A 20704-nucleotide genomic window follows, 5' to 3' on the forward strand; every position below is an offset into this window, starting at 1 on the left:
AAAGTGATCTAAAAATAATTATTCTTTCCTGAACTGTGTTGCTGTCCCGGCAGTCAACTCTAATCCCTCAGTCCAATATTAGGACGTGGTTCTGCTTGAAATGCCATGTAATTGAAGTTATAAGCTCTGTGTTCTTCTTGGAAGTAAGCCAGAATATTTGAAATCAGCTCATAGTAAGAATATATTGAGTTAGGAACTGTCATGTTACAATGTGGGATAAATTATGGTCATTGTTCCAGTTTGCCCAGGAGTCCACTAGCATAAAATACAATGTGAATTTCCTAAAACACTGAGGTTTCCAATTTAGAGTCCCTTTTCAGGTCTTCTGCCTTCTTCAATAACAACGCTTTGTTTTACTATTCTTTTGTGCATGATGCCTTCCAGCTAGTACATGCTCAAACAATTTTGAAAGAACAAAATATAGTATAAAATCCAAAGTCGTTAGAGTAAAAGAGAATGTCTCTTTCACACATCCAGCATTTACTAACTCGGTAACTATGGATATGTTAACCCCTTGGAACTTCTATTTCCTAAACTTGAAAATTAGGAATAATTCCTGCTTATTTGGAATATTATGATAATTAGAAATAATGTCTGTAAAGCCCTGAGACCAATGTACGGATATAGTAAACACTGAATAAGCGAGTGATGATGACAATGACAATGATTAATTGATCATAAGAAAGAACAATCTTTCTTTGAAAGTTAGCTTTCTGACTCTCCAGAGCAATGTACCAAAGCAAATCAATTTATTCATGTGCATTTAAAAATTTTCAGTCTGTGGGGCATACAAAGATTTAATCCTTTTTACTGTGGTAAAATATGCATAATATATATTATTTTACCGATTTTAAAGTGTATGAATCAGTAAAATTAAGTACATTCACAGTGCTATCCAACCATCCCCACTATGTAATTACAGAATTACAAAAAGTTACAAAAGTAAACCCCAAACCCATTAAGCAATGATTCCCCTTTCTCCTCTCCTCTCAGTCCCTGAGAACCCCTTATCTGCTTTCTATCTCTATGAATTTGTCTATCCTGGATATTTCATACAAATGGAACAATATGTAAACTTTTGTGTCCATCTTCTTTCACTTAGTGTAATATTTGCAATGTTCTCCCACATTGTAGCATATATCAGAACTTCACTTTTTTATGGATTAATTATATTCTCTTGTGTAGATTATGATATTTTGTTTATCTATTCATTAGTTGATAGAGATGGGGTTGTTTTTTTTTTTTTTCTATTTATTTTATCTATACTTTTTTGCTATTGTGAAACTGTCATAAGGGTTTTTCTCTGAACACCTGTTTTCAGTTTTGGGGGTCTATGCCTATGAGTGGAATTGCTAGGCCATATCGTACGTAATTCTATGCTTCACACCTTTCATTTTGTGCCCTTAAAAAATTGCAAAGGCAAAACTTTAGAAGTTAAATATAAACTTACCACACAAAGGAGCAATTCCACTCATGTGAATCTCCCACAAAAAGTGTAAACATATTCACAAAAAGATTCGCATGTGACTTTTCATAGCAGCATATTAATAATAGTCCAATATTGGAAACTCATTTCAAATGTCCATCAACTCATGAAAGGATAATCAAAATATGGTGTATCTAGCAATGGAATACTATGATTCATCAGTGAAAAAGAATGAACTTACTGATCATATTACAACATAGATGAATCTCAAAAACATTATGTTAAATGAAGGAGGCCAGACCACATACTGTATATTTCCATTTATATGAAATGTCCAGGATAGGCGAATCATCTCTGGAGACAGAAAGTTGATTGATTACTGGTTGCTGGGACTGGGAGTGCATATGGAGAGTAAGTGTAAATGGAGCATGAGTTATCTCACTGGGATGATGATAATGTCTTAAAACCAAATTATGATGATGGTTATACAACTCATGATATTTAATAAAAAATTATTGACTTGTATCCTTGAAATGGTTGAATTTTTATGATACATAAATTATATCTCCTAAAGTAAAAACAGTGCATACAGGAAAGTGCAAGATAAAAAACATGCTATTCCTTCTTGCTATTCATTGCTATTCTGGGTTTACAAATTCATCATCATACTGAAGGATTACAAAGATGCCAATTGGTGCCCTTGTCATTTCTATAATGTTCTCCATTCTAATTTAACCAAATCAAGTAGCCATCAGGGCTACTTTCCAAAATAAATAAAAATATTTCAAAATAAATAAAACAAGCTCAGGGGTATCCAGAGATCTCTACTGCCCTCAACCTAGTATTCAGGACCCACAATCCACCATTATTTTTTACTACTCAAAATAACAACAATAATAATAATCTGCTACAACATTACAGGCTTCTGTGGCCCTTGCAAAAAGACTGCCTATTCTAAACTTCAAGATTTCTTCATGTCTTTCTCATCTACTGGGTTTTACCCCTTCTCACAATGCATAGGAACCTTCCCAACCTTTTAAGACTTCTCTCAAGTTGTATTCCATTCAAGAGTTCCGTATTATGCTTTTAAGCCTACTTTAGTGTTCTGTAGTAATAATTGTCTTACTCCTTAATTTGTACCCTTAAACAGAGATGCTATTGGGCTATAGAAAGCTCGGGAACCAGATCACCTGGTTTGAATTATCACGGGACAATTTATACGTTGTGTCCTTGAGCAAGTCTAATTAATCTTTGATTAATTTACTCTAATGAAACGGAGATAATTTGTAACTAATGTGTGACAAAAATTGTATGTTGTGTGTGAGAACACTGAGCATAGCAACTGGAACATTGAAAGAAATCAATAAAAGTCAGTTCTTACTGCAATTTTTATTATTTTCTACATAAAATTTTAGCCTGATTTCTAGTGAATGCCTTAATGCATATGACTAGCTGATACATTTAAGAATATAAATTATATCCAACATGTCTGTGTGTTCTCTATCACACTAGGCACAATGAGTAGACAACTATTTATTGTTTGAATTATTGATTGACCGACTAATTGGTTTAAAAACCTTAAGGACAGAGTTTCTGTATTTATGCTGGGCATTATGGAACTTTTGGGGTTTTGTTTTTTTTTCTACCTCTACCTGAATGACTATCCTCTTGAGTTTTTCTGCACTCAGATACAACAGTCAGAGAACAACTGCAACACAAAGCTACACATTGCATCACGTCATTAGTAAACAGAAAAATAACCAATTTTTATTCTCTGAGGGCCAAAGTGGAATCATTCACTCATTCATTCATTCCTCTGTCTGCATAAGTATACCTTCGGATAAAGAGAAATAAGACCACTTTCTAACCTCAGAAGGTTAGAATATAATAGACTGAGACAAATAGGTTAATACAACTCCTTAAAGAATTAGAGCACATGAGATTGAGATGGACACAGGAAAGCAGCGGCAAATGGCACTCCGGAAATAAACAAGGGGAGTCAAGAAACGATTTCAGAAGGCTTAACGCTAATAGAAGATAGGGGTTTCGTGGTGATTCAAGAAGTGAAAAAGAGGCGGGGTGCCTGTGTGGCTCAGTCGGTTAGGTGCCCGACTTCAGCTTAGGTCACAATCTCACAGCTCCTGGGTTTAAACCCCTTGCCAGTTCTGTGCTGACAGCTCAGAGCCTGGAGCTGATTAGGATTCTGTGTCTCCCTCTCTCTGCTCCTCCCCCGCTTGTGCGTGTATGTGCTCGCTCGCTCTCTCTCACTCTCTCTCAAAAATAAATAAACATTAAATTTTTTTTTTTAAATAAAAGAAGTGAGAAACAGGCTTTCCATGAAGCGAGAATACAGAATATATTGAAACCTGAAACTAACATCTATGTTTCCAAGGGTAGGACACAAGGTGGACAGACAGCTGGGCCAGGTTATTGAGAATCGTGTATACCAAACCAACAACTAGTTTGAATGTTACCCTACCAGAAACAGTACCATGATCAGATTTTTATTTCAGAAAAAGCTCCCTGGTCTTCAGTAGATAGATTGATGGAGTAAAAGACTGAAGACATAAAGATAATCTTTCAAAAGAGCCCGGCAGAGAGATAGTGAGGATTCTGGATTAAGGCCAAACAAGTTCGTTTTAAGGATTTCAGCTTTCATGTTTTAAGATTGAAATTTCAATTGGCCCTCAGGTGAATAGGTTCTGTGTCGTTGTTTTTCTTCTTTTTGTGATAGTGGTGGTGTTTGGCTTGGTTTGGTTTGATTTGGTATATATGACTCTGAATCGTAGGGACAGATCCAGAAGACAGAACTAGATTTAAAGCCAACAGAAGTCATGGGTGCGAATGACATTACTTGGAGAGAATATGCAAGATGAGAGACAAGAGACAAGAAGGTGTACTGGTAAACACCAAACTTTTGGGGGCAGACGGAGGAATGAACCTAGCAAAGAGGACTGAGATAGATAGTCAGAAGAGAATAGTATCTCGGCAAACAAAAGGAGCAGGAACTTTAAGAACAAAAAAATTGTAGTCAACTCTACCAATTTCCATAAAGAGACCAAATAAAATGAAGATTAATCTATCGAGAAATTAGCTGGAAGCTATTGAAGACCAGAATGTAAAATAATCTTGAGGATAGCATGTTGGATAGATTGGTTGTGATAAATATCAAAGTCCTTAATGAGGAATATGAGCAGCAAACTGACATTGTATCAGACATTACAAACCTCAGAGGCAGAATTGTTATTTAGAGTTGAAAATGAACGGTTTTAGTAACTTGTAATGAAAAACCGGGATAAACATAATAGTGCCTCTTATAACTAACTGGTATAACAAAATAATGGGTATTTGCATAAAAGCACGAATAATGAAGAAATGCCTGGGAAAGTATAGATTTTCCTTGACTTACAATGGCGTTATATCCCAATAAATCTATTGTAACTTGAAAATATCCTAAATTGAAAATGCATCTAATACATCTAACCTACCAAACGTCATAGCCTAGCTTAGCCTACCTTAAATGTGCTCAGAACACTTATTTTAGCCTACAACTGGGCAAAATAATCTAACACAAATCTTATTTTACAGTAAAGCATTGAATATCTCATGAAATTTATTGAATTTTGTGTCAAAGGTGAAAAACAGAATGGTTGTACAGGAACAGAATGGTTTCAAGTGCACGGGTGGCTTACCCTCGTGATTCCATGGCTGACTGGGAGCCACCGCTGCTATACCATACCGTATCGTGTCATACACTGCTAGTCCAGGAAAAGATAAAAAATCAAAATATGAAGTACAGTTTCTACTGAATGCATAATACTCTTGCACCACGGTAAAGTCGAAAACAAAACAACAAAAAGACGTTAGTTGAACCATCGTAAGTAGGGGATTGTCCGTTTCATGTTTCCACTAAGGACAGAAAATGGAAGCGCCAATAGGTAAAGAGGTTGAAGACATTGGGCATTTATTTTTCCATAAGATAAGAGCTCAAAAATAAGACAGTTTTAAGGGCATTCTGCTTAGGGAGCACTTTCCAAGCCTGTTTTAGAAGAAAGGACATGTCTTGAAGGTACTGGGGCCTCCTGGTCTCTAATGCCACCCTGAGCACAACTGCATTACTTAAAGTTATGCTGACATAATAACCATGATGATAGTAATGATATCCCATCACATTCAAACATCTGATTAGGACGCACTGTTACCTATTTAGACAAAAGGAGAAATTTCAAAAGAGGGTAAAGGCCACGAAATGGAAATTATTCAGACCCACATCATCCTACAACCCTCAGCCTAAGCAACCTGCTCTGGCAAATTGGAGGGTATGCAAGACAGAAGACCTGCGGCTTCACATGCGTTTAAAGGAGTTGTGATGTTATGTCCTAGCACACCATTATATTCTATTTAGGACATCAGACCTTTGGGAAAAGTGGCTAATAAATAAAAGAACACCCAAATATTCGCAGAGTGGTTTTCCTTCCCTTAATTCAAGCCAACAACCATTAATTGAGCATCTCCTCCTGTCGGCACTGTGCTAGGTGCTGAATATCTTTAGATAAATATGAATCATTATAATAGAAATTTTACTTTCTACTTATTATATTCTTGGTAAAAATATCATAATGTTGATAATCTCAGAATCCATACCATGAAAATCTTGAACTAATTTGGTGGGTGATTTTGCAAGCTACACTGCCATCTATTTGCTCAAATTCTAAAAGGCATTCAGGATAAGCCAAACGAAATTCTAGTTTTATGGGATTTGGGGCAATTATTCTGTCTGAGCTTCTTTTCACATCTTTAAAATGGGGATAACGACACTGCTTACTTCCAAGATTGCTGGAATAATATGAAAGCATTTTATAAACATATAAATGTTAGTTACTGATTTTTGAAATCCAGCTACAGAGATGTGTAAAGACAAAGTTTGCCTTGTTACAGTCTGTTTTACTGCTGTGTGAAAACACATCAAAAGTCAACTATTTATTTGACATTTGCACATCATGGCTGAGCAAAGACTAAAAAACCACAGATAAAATGAATATGTTATGCTTGACTCTCCAATATATAAAAGAGGATTTAGTAAGTTTCTTTGCTTTCCTTTTATGTCAACAGCTGTATGGAAAAGTCACTAGTCTAAGAAATGGAGAACATCAGTATTCTGTTGTCCAGCAGGAAACCCATCAACAGTGGAATAAAGAGGTTTTCCTAAATGCTACAGAGCTGTTCTTGACTCTAAGGTCACGAACTAACCACTCTGTAGAAAAAGCCCCGACGGACAAAATTTGAATAAATAAGCAGTATCACAAAAAGAAAGTAAAGTGGAAATTTGGTGCTTTAAAAATTTGGATCAGGAGTAAGATAGTTAAAATTTAATGTCATTAAAAACAAAACTGATAAGATTGATGAGGGTCAGTCTCTAAGTATAAAACACTTCCTCATGAATTTCTGACCATTTTCATTTGTTCATGACTTACTGCATTTATGTGGTCTTATTTCTTTTCCTTCCCTCAAATTGAGGATTAATTCAAAGATGCAGTCAAATAATTAACTCTATGAGGACTGAATTCATCAGACATATTTGTAAATAATGCAAAGAATAAGAAATTATAACTGCCCCATATCCCATTTTATCAGTCTTAAAAAAGTTTACGATCCTCCTGCTTAATGTAATTTCAATGTGCTTCATTGTTACTTGACCAAACCTAACATGATTTTTCCAGGACTTTAAAAGCATTCAAAATCTCTACTATGAATTTCCTTGTGAAGAAAAAGCTTTTATAATTCTCTCAATCCTTGAGCCCTCAAAAGTGTTTAACAAAAAAGACAAAACATTCACGTGATGGAAAAGGAAAGCTCGATGTTAATGTTAGTGCTCTACGAGAAAATAAATACTCAAGTTTCTGAATAATCTAAACAGTAATTTTCAAAGTTCGTTTATAGCAGGACAAGTCACATTTTCAAAACAAATGTTACACCAAAGTTTTATGTATAAAACAGGTAATCCTGGAACTGCTCTCACTAGAGAGGAGACCGGGCCAGAATGGTCCTCTCCTAAGCACTAATGCCTGCTCCTTGGCCTCCAAAAACAAGTGGAAAGAAATGACTTGAATTCCAGCAGTGCCAGTCACCCACTTTTGGGTCCTGTCTCAGTCCGTTTGACCTACCTTAATAAAATATCATAGATTAGGTGGCTTATAAACAGAAATTTACTTCTCATAGTTCTGGAGACTGGTAAGTCCAAGATCAAGGTACCTGCAGATTCTGTGTGTTGTCTGGTGAGAGCCCAGGTCCTGGCTCCCAGATGGCTGTCTTCTTGTTGTGTCCTCATAGGTCAGAATGGGCAAGAGAACTCTCTGGGGTCTTTTCCACAAGGGCACTAATCCCATTCATGAAGTCTCCACTCTTATGACCTAATACCTCCCAAAGGCTCCACCTCCAATTATCATCACACTGGGGATTAGAGGAATAGGTTTCCACATATAAATTTTGAGAGGATACTAACATTTAGTCTATAGGAGGTTCCAATCGTACTTCCATCGTTAGTGGTAGTTATTTACCTTCAACAAGACAGTGTCTCCATCTAAAAATGGAGATAAACTTACCTCCCAGAGTGGTTATACAATTCTAACACTTTTTTTTTTTTTTTTGAGAGAGAGAGAAAGCAGGGGAGGGGCAGAGGTAGATGGAGAGATTCTTAAGCAGGCTCCACACCCAGCATGGAGCTTTCTTTACACAGGGCTCAATCTCACAACAGTGAAATCATGACTTGAGCCTAAATCAAGAGTTGGACGCTTAACCCGTTGAGTCATCCAGGCACAATGGATGACTATACAATTCTATACAAATTCTATACAATTCTATACAAATTCTATACAATTTTAAGTAAGCTAATGTAAATAAAGCTGAAGCATTTCACATGGTTATTGCCAGAGTCCCTGCTCTCAAGGGAAATACAGTCTAAGAGAGTTGCTAGCCTTTTTCAACCAGTTTCCTTTCTACATAACAGTCAATATCTATAGCAGTGAGTCTCAAGTGGAAAGACCTGGCCTCCTCGAGGGTTTGTAGTCCACTGCCTGCCAGAGGAGAATTCTTGGGATGGACTTTCATGTGGACAAATAAATCCACACCGAGTAGTGCAGAGATGTTAAGATGGTGAGTGAGACTTCCCTGACCCAGGATCGATGCAGACAGCGGAATCTAGAATGGTTGCCGCTTCCTAGATTAGACTGGGAGAAACAGTGATGGCAATCTGTAGCAAGAAATCTCTACCAAGGACAAGGGTGGTTGGTCAAAAGAAAGAAATGAAAAGAGAAGAGATTTGGAGGTGGAAGATATGTTGAGCACGGAAAAGACTGCAAGCAAAATTGGAGTCAGGAAGAGTTCATGCATCCTATGATCCACCAGAAATGCAATCTAGTGAGGCAAATCCACCAAAGCATTATGGATTTCCCCCAAGTTGATCTCAAGTGGTGGAACCACAGGAAAGAGTCAAATGGAAAGGAATGGCTTCCCTGGCAGAGATAAATGACTTGTATGTCTAAGATCTGAAGTACTGTCCACTCTCATTTTATTGTCCTTGGCCTGCAGTTCCTCCAGACTGGGATATTTTTGTCCCTTCTTGAAGAGTAGACTCTACATGGATATTTCTCAACTTTTGTGGTTTCCAAGTAAAGATGCCTGCTAATTCTTGATTATGTTTTCTTGACGTCATTTGAAGTTTGTCTCCTTAGGCAATAAACCCTTTATATTTCTTCTTTGATTAAGCAATCTTTCTAGAAATTTCCTGTTATGACATGTGTGCTGTATTACTATTGAAATGCAAATACTTGGGGCGCCTGGGTGGCGCAGTCGGTTAAGCATCCGACTTCAGCCAGGTCACGATCTCGCGGTCCGTGAGTTCGAGCCCCGCATCGGGCTCTGGGCTGATGGCTCAGAGCCTGGAGCCTGTTTCCGATTCTGTGTCTCTCTCTCTCTCTGCCCCTCCCCTGTTCATGCTCTGTCTCTCTCTGTCCCAAAAATAAATAAATGTTGAAAAAAAAAAAAAAAAGAAATGCAAATACTTTCTTGATAAATATTAAAAGCCATAAAGCTTAAAAAGAAAATGACAATTTCTAGAAATTCAGATTTAAATAAAATAAATACAGGCATCTGACTCATGATGCTTAAGAAATACAAATACCTTTTTATAGTTGTGACATCACAGAGAGATATTTATTTGTGAATTACTCAGCTTCCCTTTTTCCCAAAAAAAACTTGTGTTATTTCCAAATCAAAATGTCCCAATATCCTGAACAAAATAACTGGATGTTAAGATATCAATTTTGTCTCTAATTTATAAGATTTTCATAAACATTATTTAAGCTTTTTTCAGAAACAGCAAAAATCATTGGTGAAATGCTTTTTATATAAGCAAACTAAGTATTCTGCAGAAACCGACTGGTAGGTTCCTATATTCTGGCAAAGGATACACCAAACTTCTCTCAAAAGATCAAAACCCTAAATCTGTACTTTTTAAAAGTACAAAAGGCATGTTTCAGAGCTGTGATAAAGAGTAGCTAGTTATTATATGATGGTTAAACTCTTTGATTTTGGAAAAGAAGAATGAAGGTGAGGGGATTATCTATTTGATATTAAAACATGTAAAGCTACAATAACTAAAACAAAAATAGTATGCAAGTCAACGGAGGCTAACTCTCCCTGGCCCAGGTGGTAGAATAGTTGTGAGCAGACCCTGATTTGGGGCAAATAAAATCCTGGCTTGCTGGGTTACAAACTGAGAAACCCAAGGCAAATTATCACATCTGAAATTTTAGTCTCCTCATCTGTCAGCTGGGAAATAATTAAGACTTATTGGCAAAGAATGAGGAATAATATTTATAAAGTACCTGGTAAAAATTAAAATTAAATAAATACTAGTTGTGATATTATTATACCTAGTGAATTAAGTGAAAAGAAAAAATTCACACTAATTAGAAAGGGATGGTTCTCAAAAGCAAATGACACTAGCAAATGTTGTCTGAGACTATGTTTAGATCCATGCTTCACAGCAACCACCAAAATGAACTCAAAATTGATAAAAAGAATTTCAGGGGAAATGTAAATAACTTTTAGGTAAATATTTATCTAATATTGACATGGAGGGCTATGTCTAAAAAGAATGAAAGAAATAAGAAAAAGTATAGCTTCAGTATAATTTAAAGAACTATCATGAAAACATTAAAAGGCAAAAAAATTTACTGAAAATATTTACCACAAATATAGGGTGGAACAAGTCATTATTTTTAATGTCTAATAAATACTAATAAGTCAACGGGAAAACAAACACCCCAAAAGAAGTATAGTCAATGGCAAAGAAAAATAATTCATAAAAAATAGAAATTACATGTGTCTAACATATATGTAAAAATTATCCATTAGTAATCAAAGAAATTTGCTAGTAAACAAAGAAATCTAACTTTAAGGACCAAAGATGTTCCATTTTACATTTATCAGTATGATAAGTAGATTTTGTGAATTTTTTGTTTATTCATGAGCATACTTAATTCTATTAAGGGTTTTGGAGATTTCTGGCTAAAATGGCATATGGACTTTTTCTGGTTATGCATCAAGAACCTGAAATAGTTCATACACTTTTAAGAATCTAGCCTCAGTTAGGGGCGCCTGGGTGGCTCAGTCAGTTAAGCATCTGACTTCAGCTCATGATCTCATGGTTTGTGGGTTTGAACCTCATGTCGGGCTCTGTGCTGACAGCTTGCTCAGAGCCTGGAGCCTGCTTTGGATTCTGTGTCTCCTTCTCTCTCTGCCTCTCCCCTGCTTGCACTCTGTCTTACTCTGTCTCTCAAAAATAAATAAATATTTTTTTAAAAATTTTAAAAGAATCTAGCCTGAAGAAAACACTGAGACACTGACGATTTTGTGCATGGTTGGTCTCCAAAGCATTATGTCCAAGCCCAAAATCTCAGAAGTGACCCAAAGCAGTATTTTCAGTCCTTTTCACATCAAACCAAACATAGAAAATAATACTTGTACAACACACAGTGGAGTCTGGAATAGTCTGTTTGCAGCTGAATGGGCCTCAAAACAGTTACCAGGGGGCCTGGAATGCCTAGATCCCTACATATCTATCACTAGTTTGTGAACATCATCAATCTGGGACAAACTAGTTGGGCATAATCAGACTAAAAATCTAACATTAAATCAAATATAACATCTCTGTGTTATGGTTTGACACTAAAATTAAAGTCTTAAACTTTAAAAAGATACAGATATTGATCTAACTGATACCAAAACAGGTAAGAATAGGGGCAACTGGGTAGGTCGGTTGGTTAGACGTCCAACTTCAGCTCAAGTCATGATTTCACAGTTTGAGCCCCGCATCGGGGTCTGTGCAGACAGCTCAGAGCCTGGAGCCTGCTTCAGATTCTGTCTCCCTCTCTCTGCCTCTTCCCCTCTCTCTCTCAAAAATAAATAAACATTAAAAAAAATTTTTTAACAGGTAAGCATACAGTAATATACAGGTATTAAAATTAGGTTTACAAAGAATTTTATGTGAGACTATTGTCATTATGTTATGTAAAGAAGAATGTAATGTTGCTTGTTGACTACAGTCCTATTATGATAGGACATGTTTACCCATATACATGCTTAAAAATACTGGAAAACTAAAACATAACAATTCATCATTATATGTCATGATTTTGGATTTTAAGTTATATTTTTACTGGGTTTTCCAGAATTTATACAATAAATAGTATTATATTTTTGTAATAAAAATAAACAAGTTTGAAATAAAGAAAACTGTAACAGAGATGCCAGAAAGTTAAAGCAAATTGTAGCTGAAAAATATTTTGCACATTGAATGCTGAGATTGATGTTCATATTTTATTAACATTTGGAAATCTCTTTAAAAATCTGTGATGCTTGGAAAAGAAGAAAAAGAGTTCACTGTATTAAAAAGGGATGGTCATTCAGTATGACCCAACAGTCAAGATCCTTTCAAACGTAATGCCTAAAATAATTTTTTTTCCTAATGCTCTTTTAATACACATCATGTTAGGTCAACATAATAGCAAAATATATAGTATTTTTTCAGTTTGAATCAGCACATTCCTGACACTCAAACTTTATTGTGACCACTTCTTATAATATGAAAAAAAAAAAAAAAAAAGAAAAGAAAAAAGAAAAAAAAATGACCTTGGTAAGATCACTCTGGTTCAGAGGGAAAGGAAGCCCACAGATGTTTAAGCTTTTGTAGGAAGCAGTTTGCATCCAATCATTTTTATGCAATCTATGTAGTTTTCTTAGCTGAAGAAGAAGATGATATGTAAATGAAAACCTTTTTGGAGGATCTTTCTGTTTTTTTTTTTTTTTATCTCCACTAAGTGACTTAATATTAACTTAATATGTTTCACACAAAAATAGGCCATTTCAACACACACCCTGCACATTTCCTAATCAGAGTATATATAGGGTTTTTACCTCACTACACAAACATAATCCATATTGCTTTTTTTCCTCTTCAGTCTATTTATACCCCAATAAAATGAAATTTTCAGTAGTTGGCAATCATTTTAATAAATAATTAGCACTAGTTATCTAACTTGAGAATAAAAATAATATGCCCTTAATCTCTCTGGATTTTGATTTAAGTATGGTAAATTTCTAAACTGTATCATCTTTTCCCTGTATATATGTTGTCTCAGCATTGTAGAATGTTCTACCCTTTGCCCACTGATTTATAATGTCAGCCGTCTCATTTAGCAAATTCTATATTGCTATGAGCCTTTTGGGCTGTCTGTCTGTTAGTTCCATTGGTCCCCTTGTCTATTCCTGAACCAGTAGTTAATTCTGGTGTTGCAGGTCAACTCTCATCACTCTTTTCTGTCCATACAGTCTTTGGTATTTGGGCCTTGTATTTCCTCTATGAATTTTAGAATGAATCTATCAAGGTTTATGAAAATTAAGCTGAGATTTTGAAGTTGCATTAAATGTAAAAATTTAAGAAAATTGCTAATTTTTTATAGTATCTTCTCACTCAACATTTTATATATATTTAGGTCATTTTTATATCTTTTAGTGAAGTTTTATCATTTTTTTCTATGTAGATATTATATTTAGAGTTATTTCTAGCTACTTTATAAATTACTCTCACCCTAAAAAAATAATTAGCAATAAAGTCAAAATACTGAAAATGCCAAAATGTATTTTCTCTTTTGCCCATCATATTTATAAGAATTAGTGGACTCATCAAGGGTTGGGACCTCAGAATATTAACAGCATGCCTATGATTTGCTTAGAAATCAATTGTTCTTGCTCTACATCAGTGCATATTAGGTCATTCTTCCTTCCAACTATCTCAAAAACAAAATTAAGCAATTAAAACAATCAATGTTTTAACAATTATTATGTCATACTTTATCATCTTAGGCCATTTTTTCCCCAATGCCAATGTAACATTTAGAAGTTACATTTTAAAAATTCATAGAAGTTTTTTAAAAAATAATATTTGCATAGGTTTAGGCAAATATTTCCATCTTCAATGTGTTAGAAATCAACAGACCTGAAATGTCAAAAGGAAAAAAATCTCACTAGATTCCAAAATGTAGTCAGATAACTTTCCTACTATAGTACTTAATTTTAAGCAGTATTTTTGGTGTCCTAGATCTGTGGATGATACAGACCAAACAAAATTCCCCAGGCTAGAAGAAAAAAGAAATGGTAAAAATCCTACAGAGTTGAGCAAAACGCGTACTAATTGCTGTTACTTAGCAGACAATTCGTTGCTACAATTAGCTGCCAGCAATTTGTCCACAGTATCTTTCAAGAGACCAAATCCACCCTAACTTATTAGTTCTATCTGGAGAGATGATAATGACATCCATTTCTTCTCTTTATTACTTTGCAAGAGTACAGTTGAAATTTGCTTAGTCTTAATTCCATAAATGCTACTTGGTGTCTATTTTTTCTCCACACATAATAAGAGAAAAAATTGCAACATGTTCATTAGCCAGTTCATTCAACACTGTTTCCATTGACCAGCTGTTTAAATCAGTGTACACAGAATTATAAACCTTCCGAAATATGTGTAACAATATTTATTTATCATGAAATTATACTTGGGTATGAAAAAGAATTTGGAAGATGTTTACTGGAAACATTTAAATAGTCGAGTTGAGAAAAGAATGAAAAGACAAAATTTTCCTGAGGGGAGGGTTACATGCAGGGAAGAATATTAGTCAGAAACAAGATAGAAAGTAGGAGTATCAAAATTCATAAAGAAATTGTCTAACGGTCCCCTAAATATTCTTACCTGTGGTTTATACTGGAAAGCTACTGGTACAATTCTTGTTAAGTCTACATGATAATCTTATAATTTTATACCTTTTAAATGTCTATGTCTTTTTTGGCGTGCCTTATGAGAGAAGAAATAAAGATCTGGCAAGAAGAAATGGGATAAAAGGAGTGAATCTCCATGGGGACACACACTATTTGGCTTGAAAACAGTGTGTTGGTTTCTAGAGTGGAGAAATAAAAGGTGTTTGTGCAACCTATATATTGCAAAAAGTCATAAGATTTTAGCAGATTGCAAAATTTCCTTTCATTCTCAGCAATCAGTGCTCCGTGTATGTAGTGGAATTCTTCTTTTAACATAATTCCCAAGGGCACCCAGGATTTATTGAAAGAAGATTCCGTGGTACTAAATAACAATCAGACAGGGACTAGAAATGCTGGTAGAACTCTGCCTACCTATGCACTTCATTGGCTGAATAAAGTGTTGTTGACCACAACTAATTCACCTAATTTTTTTTCCAGTAAAAAGAAATTCATTTAGAACAATGTTCTTCTTATCAAAATTCTTTTCTGAATTTGTACATCAGTTGTATGTGTTACCAGAAGTCTGCATGTGTTTATCTTCATGCCTTCCAATTATAGTTGTTATCAAAAGAGAATCATATTTACATCTAACCCAAACTTACTTTTTTTAAACTTCATATTCACGAGATATAGGGAAAATGTGGTATGTGTTGGGTATTTCAACTTCAGACAATCAAGTCTACACCTTACTACTTGTGAGTGCAAGTAGAAAGAATCAATGAAGAGAAAGAGACAGACACCATCCACTTGTCGCTACATCACTAAACAAAAATTTTTATTTACTAACCAACAAAGCACAATATTAGTCAAGATCAAAAGTAATCAAAGTTTACCTCTAATCCAGATGATTCCAGAATCACCTGTGTCACTTTTGAATCAAGTTTGTCATAAGTATGTTTTCTGAAACGTGTTATTATTTTGCCTTTCCCTTTCCTTCCAAGTCCCCCGCTAATATTAAGATCCCGCTTCTTATCATGCTGCAATGGTTTCTCAGACGCCTACGGTAAGTAAGGACGAAGCAAAACTAGTCTTTTATGTTCCAAACTTACTGATCCTTTCCACTCATAAAAAAACTACTTGTCATGGGGTCGCCTGGGTGGCTTGGTCGGTTAAGCGACCCACTCTTGATTTCGACTCAGATCATGATCTCACAGTTTCGTGAGTTCGAGCCCCATATCAAAGCTCCATGCTCTCAGCTTGGCATTCTGGTTGTCCCTCTCTCCGCCCCTCTCCTGCTCACACTTTCTCTGTCTCTCTCAAAATAAATAAACTAAAAAATATAAATATTATAAAAAATCTACCTGTCATGATCCGGTACCTCAAACTTCTACTTTTATACTATCTACTTAATCTAATGAATAATTCTACCTTTGATATTGGTGGCTGATAATGGCCTAATTTTCATCTTTTCTATATTCATATGTGCTATTTAATAGTGACCCTAGAGCCTTAGTAACTGTATGGACGCGACAAGTTCCGTGAGAGTGTGAGGCACTGGGAAATAGGAGTCTCAGTTCTGTCTTCTCTGTGTGACATGGGACAAATCACCAGATCTTTTGGAAGCTCAGTATACTCACCTAAAACTTAGAGTACTACTGATTTCACTGAAGGGTTGTCAATCCTACATACATAAGGACTTGCAAAATTCAGAGATGGTTGATATTAAGTATGTAAAAATGCTTAACAAAAAATATTGTAGAAATATGTGGTAGCATTATTATTACTACTATCATTGTAGTTAAACATAACTCATCAATAGATAAAGCTCTTCACAAGGAAAATGTACTAAAAATAGAACTTTTAGTACCTCCTGAAAACTTTCCCTACAGGAATCCTTTCTAAAATTTTTCTTCTACTTTAGGAAATGATGTCTACCTACATAAAATCTTATGGGAATCTGTTCATGATGGGCTGATCGGTATTGACTAATGAATAAGTTAAAGAAGAGATTTACAAAGAAAAAAAAAGTAAGATGTTGAATGTTAAATGCCTTTTTAAATTATCTTTTCATCTTCTCATTAGACTCATATATGTGTTTCATACTTTCAAAACAAAATAGAATTTTTAAGATTGAGAAAGATATAGAAATTGTGAAATTAAAAAATCATTGATATTAAATCTTTATGGATCATTGATCTAAAAAAAATGTCTGTACTCTATTTGTGAGCTAAAGGCCATAATCAGGATCTGCTGCTTGGTATTTTCTTCCTAAGAGTCTCTTTTTGCTGGTTCATTTTTAATAAATAGATTTATCTGACACATCTAGCTTTAAACTTCATAACATGTACATATGCTAAGAGACATTTCAGAATGCAGAAGGAGGAGGAGGAAAGGGAAATTTCAAAAAAATGACCTGTTTATTTGGGGGAGGATAAAAATGTAAATCCAAATGTTGCCTTTACCTCATTCAAATATTCACAAAATATTTTAAACACAAGTTAAGCCACTGGGGAAAACAGTTTTCAAGAGTCTTTTACCTACTTATTAATATCCAATGCCCAACATGGAAAGTTAGCAAATAAGACAGCATGTGTTGAAACTACTCTAGATGGATTTCAACATTTGTGGCATGTTTATATTTTTACAGGATGTGACTCAAAATTTGCTTTGAAGTATTTTGCATTTCTTACGGTAATAACGAAAAAAGTTTAGCTTCCTTCCAATTCTCCATTAATATTTAGATAAAGCCACAATTTTCTCTTTGATTTACCAAAAATACAATCTTAAAAAATATTACTTAGGGATTTTGCTTCTAAAGTATCATCTGAATTTTTCTGTAATCCATGTTTTCTTCATAATAAAAGCAGCTGTCAAGTAGAAATTATGTTCAGGGTCCCGATATAAATTTATACATGTATTATTTATATTCGGCATACTTCTCAAAAGAATTAGTTATTTTGACATTAAATAGAATCGTAGAATCTTTAAGAATCCAAAGTCTAATAACTGATAGGTGAAAACAAGCTAAATTGGCTTAGAACAAATCTTTGCATTAGGAAAGCACTTTGTGAGCACTGTGAAAAGAAAGCGAAAATCTCTCAGGGTCAGTTTGAAATCACTTGGGTAATAACCCCTTTGGGTTATTAGGCATTAGTAGGCAAGCCAAATACTATGGGACAGGATCCATCTTGATTTTAGAAAGTGATTAGGAAAAGAGTCTAGTGGCATTCTTTTACATATGAGGGAGATACCTGGACTTTGGCAAAATTCACAGATGATTAAAAACTGTTTGCAAACAGTAATGAATGAAACATTGTCACCACCTGAATGGTGACATGCCTTTGTCATCATGAGATTATCCAAACATTCTGAATTTTATAAATGCCAGAAAGTTCCTTTTTAAAAAGTTAATAAAACCCCAGATTATAATCCAAAAATAATATTTGTATCAACTACATCCCCAGTGATACTTTCTGATGTGGGAACACTATTCAGAACCCTGGGTTTGGTTGTGGCAGAACCAACACTTTACAGTGGAGCTTGGCAAACAGGAATATGCTCAGAGAAAGTATCAGAGGTACTGAAATCTTTGAAAACTACAGTGTAAGAATTTGTTGAAAGAACAGATTGTGTTTTGGCTGAAAAAAAAAGTCTCAGATGAGAGATGCTACCAGCTTTTAATATCTGGAGATCAGTTAAGAGGAAGGAGAGAGGCCTCAGAAGAAACCAATCTTAAGACTCAGATCTCAGACTTTTGCCTCCGGAGCCGTGAGAAAGAAATTTCTGTTGTTTAAGCCTCCCAAGTCTGTGGTGCTTTGTTACAGCTGCCCTAACAGGCTAATGAGGAGAATATTGTAGTTATAAACCCAGTTTAAATATTAAATTTAAGATGATGCAAGACTTTGATAGCAACTTAAAGTCTTTCATGAACTTTATATTTGGAATTTACATGCAGATTTTATGTTTTCTGTGTTTATTCTTTTAACACTAAATTTGATTGAAAATCTTAAACCTAATGGTTTTCTCCCAATCTACTCTATTGAAGAGACACAGTGTAGCAAAAACTATCACAAAGACTTCACACCAATAATAGTAAGCTTATGTTATATGTAAACATTCAGGATATGCAGAACATTTGATTTTTATCAAGATGTGTATAGTTAAACATAATGAAGGTTAGCATGGCAGCTCATAATCTTTTAGAATATTCACGTGCACAAACCAGCAGTTAATAAGCAGAACTTAGTTTTTCCTAACTTATTCAAATCTTTTTCCCCAATTGCTGAAACAGCTAAGTCCAGCCTCACTTGTATACCTGTAATCGAGCTGACCACCTACTGATACAAGCACTCAGCATGACTATGTGGGATATACCAGATGCACATCTGAAGACACTTCTCATATAAAGAATATTATTTCCTATTCCTTTTAGATTTTCCTATTGGTAATATACATTAGTTTTAGGAATTAAAAAAAAAGGAAGTAAATGAGTGTACTTACAGGTCCTGTCAATTTAGACGCTTTCTCAAATTCTTCCCCCTCTTCCACTAGTGCTTCTTCAGTCCCTGGTAAAGAATCTATTTTTTACAAAAAGAATGAATATATTATTGTCACATATTGCTTACTAACACTGTGATACATGAACCTATTATGAGAAGGATATTAAAATGACTGAATTGGTTATTGAAAAATTGTAGTGTCTGTGAGCTAGAATAAAGTGTAGAATGTTATTTATTTAGCTTAAAGACAACATACGAAAAATGTTCCGTATTTCTAATTTAGAATGGCACAATGAAATCAAAAATGTATAACAGCTACAGTTATGTTAGAGCGAGCTTTCTTTTGGTGGATGATTCAGCTCATTGTTGGAACTTTTATTTAATGTCCATTTTCTGTCTTATAATTTTATATTTGTTTGTTTTATCTACCAACTATCTTTTCTCCCCTTATTCTTGGCTATATTTAAGCCAAAATATATCGGTGCTATACTTAAGCACAGATTTGCGTTCTCCTTATTAAATGGGATGGCAAATTATGAAAAGTTTGGAGAAAGGCACATACTATTAAATGGTGGTGGGTTTTCCATTTTAAGTATCAAGCGAGAAGTTGTAATTACTTAGCCTGACTCGCCTTGAGGAGTGAGTATTGGCTTTCAAATACACAAATAAAATGATGGCAAGCCTTCCCATATATCTGCTGAGTTAAGTTAATGATAACAAGGAATTCTAAGGGTTATAAATAATTCTGCAATAAGGATAGATATGTGGAGCATTAGAAAGACTTTGTGTTTTAATAACCTATTCAAATTTTAAAAATCAGTTAAGAGGAGGGTATTTTAAATCACTGGAAACTTTTAAAATTGATTTCTTATATTTATTAATATTTGAAAGAGCCATGATTCCCTAAAGACTTTCCTTTAGATTCACATACATATGCAGGCAGATTTTGTCTGCTGCATAAAATGTGCACTCTGGGAAAAAAATCAGAGCATTAAATCCTTCAAACCCTTAACGGTCACCTAAGACCAGGGAGACCATGGAAAGCTTAGCACAAATCCATAATCATAACTTTTGAACCATGGAGCTCTGTCTCCAATAATTCAGAGTTTTAGGTTCAAGAAGAAAAATTACTAAATCCCAATGCACATAGTTTATCTAGATGTAAATGTAGATTTCATTTTAGAACACATAATTCTTTCCAACATAAAACTAACTTTGGGAGAATGACATATTTTCTCCAGTTGTAGATGAATTTTAAAATGTTATCTACTGCCCTTCCAAACAGAAAAATGACATAAAAAAGAAGCAAATTTTTGTTGATAAAATCAACATAGGTGGTGAGAACTACACCAAGTTCAAAAATATTAATTCATTTATGATGAGTACTTGAACCTCTATCTACTAAAACCCAGTTGTAAGGGTGACAGTAGGTAGATTATTTAAATTAGAATGTATAAATTAGCAT

At 34.6% G+C, this 20704-nt stretch overlaps 1 long non-coding RNA gene across 1 annotated transcript in view; it reads right to left on the reverse strand.

Annotated features, from left to right (window-relative positions):
• The window catches only part of LOC116737879, an 86652-nt gene extending 67358 nt beyond the window's left edge, over nt 1–19294 (reverse strand). The window contains exon 1 of the long non-coding RNA XR_004343181.1: nt 19241–19294. This is a non-coding gene — a long non-coding RNA (uncharacterized LOC116737879). The remainder of the gene's footprint in view (nt 1–19240) is intronic.
• Nucleotides 19295–20704: the final 1410 nt, after the last annotated feature.

Source organism: Lynx canadensis, chromosome F2 (assembly GCF_007474595.2).
Source record: "Lynx canadensis isolate LIC74 chromosome F2, mLynCan4.pri.v2, whole genome shotgun sequence".
Classification (NCBI taxonomy): Eukaryota; Metazoa; Chordata; class Mammalia; order Carnivora; family Felidae; genus Lynx; species Lynx canadensis.